At 43.7% G+C, this 2,123-nt stretch overlaps 1 non-coding gene across 1 annotated transcript; it reads left to right on the forward strand.

The window, feature by feature from the left end:
- The first annotated feature begins 1,303 nt into the window (after positions 1 to 1,303).
- LOC138434860 (U6 spliceosomal RNA) lies at positions 1,304 to 1,411 on the forward strand. The gene has a single exon (XR_011254924.1). It is a non-coding gene; the product is annotated as a U6 spliceosomal RNA (small nuclear RNA).
- The last annotated feature ends 712 nt before the right edge of the window (positions 1,412 to 2,123 follow it).

Here is a 2,123-nt window from a genome sequence, read left to right on the forward strand (position 1 = left end):
AATACTATTATTTACTTCTTTGTTTTGCAGAGAGCTGAATGAAAACCTGACCTCCCTGGGCCCAGGTAGAATTTCTCCATGATTGGTTAGACGGTTTTGTGTTTCCAGTACCTTGGCATCCATTTGGTCCTGGAACAGCTGTGCATGGCTGGGGGCCAAACAGGAGTTCAAATGACTCCTCCAGGGCTCTTCTTTGTTATGAGACTGTTGGATTTGTGGTCTTTTTAGAAGCCTTGGCAGCTGCTAGCCAGCTCTAGAAGCTGTCTTTCCTCAGATGGTCCAGGATGCACACCCAACTGTGAACTCCACAAAGACAAGATCCTGGGCTACTGACCCCAGAGTGTGGGAGGACAGGGGCTCAGTTTTACAAAACCAGGCCAAGCTTCACTATTACGGCTCAGTGATTGTAACTTCCCTGATCTCCCAGCCCCTCCCGTCCATTTTTCCCTTTCCTGGTTCTGGAGGCAGTTTTCCCCTCTCCACAGATTCCCTAATTAACAATTCTTTCCTTTTTTTCTCTGCTCCAGTTCTATCCACAGCTTCCTACTCACAGCATTAAAAACCACAGATCTGATCCCGCTTCTGATACGGCGTAGCCGAGACAGCTTTGAGCCAAGAGAAGATGGGTTTGTGGTCACCAGAAGCAGGAGCATCCCTGGGATAAAAAGAGGTCATGCCTGTAACTCACAGAGAAGTCCCCTCACAATAGCTACTGTTGGAATATTAATTACATAGTCTTAAAGTGACTCCCCTGTCACGGAGGAAGTGGGCAGCACACGTGGGACGCTAAAGCTCCCACGACAAAACCCAAACCCTCAAAGGGCAGGCACGGACGGGGTTCGAACCCGACATCTTCGGTTTACGAGACCGACACCTTACCACTCGGGAAGATCCCCTGGAAAAGGCAATGGCACCCCACTCCAGTACTCTTGCCTCGAGAATCCCATGGAGGGAGGAGCCTGGTAGGCTATAGTCCATAAGGTCGCAGAGTCGGACACGACTGAGCGAGTTCACTTTCACTTTCACTAAAGTGACTCCCCACACATTGCTTATTAGTGCCAAGGGAAAAAAAGACCCAAAAACCAGCCAGGATAAAGAAACTGTACAACACCTTGACCAGTTCCAACTTTATATCATCTGTGTGGGGCAGATCACATCGTCATGCAGCTCCAAATACTTGGACAGGACTCACATCACTGGGCAGTAATTGGACTGAGGTCGCATAACCTCAATCTAACCAGTATGAAATACCTACAAGCATGCATACAATGAGAAACATGCTATCGAAACAAAATGGTGTGGGGTGCTCACTTTGGCAGCAAATACACTAGAATTGAAACAATATGAAAAAAGATCAACACTGCCTCTGCACAAAGATGACACAGAGATACCTGAAGAAAAAAAAAAATGTTCATGTGATGGGAAAGTGGGGATTGACATCATGAAAGCCAGATTAAAGGAGGTAAAAGGCAGGACAACAAAGTCCAAGACCTGACTTTGCACTGGATCCTGTATTGGAAGGGGGAGATGCTTGGAAAGACACTGATAAGTCACCTAACAAAACTGATATATGGAAGGGAAATTAGATAAATGTACTTTGTCAAGTATTATTGTTATGTTGTAGAACACTGTCATTCTTAGGAAATTCACACTCAGGGATAAAGGGCCATGAAGCTGTTAACTTATTTCCAAACTGTTCAGAAAAAAATATATTATTATAATAGATATAGACATGTATATTATCTACATGTTATATATAATTTTTTTCCTTAACCATTATACGTGTATATGTGTGTGTTTGCACATACATATGAGCTTCCCTTGTGGCTCAGCTGGTAAAGAATCCACCTACAATGCAGGAGCCCTGGGTTGGGAAGATCCCTTGGAGAAAGGAAAGACTACCCACTCCAGTATTCTTGCCTGGAGAATTCCATAGACTGTATAGTCCATGGAGTCTCAAAGAGTTGGATACAACTGAGCGACTTTCACTTTCTTTCATACACACATATATATGGAATGGGGAGAAACATGCACATAATAAATCAAGTGGAGCAAAATGATGACAATACAGGTGCTCTTGTATTATTTTTTTTATTTTTGCATTTTTTATAAGTTTGAAATTA

The sequence above is a fragment of the Ovis canadensis genome, chromosome 2, assembly GCF_042477335.2.
Source record: "Ovis canadensis isolate MfBH-ARS-UI-01 breed Bighorn chromosome 2, ARS-UI_OviCan_v2, whole genome shotgun sequence".
NCBI classification, from domain to species: Eukaryota; Metazoa; Chordata; class Mammalia; order Artiodactyla; family Bovidae; genus Ovis; species Ovis canadensis.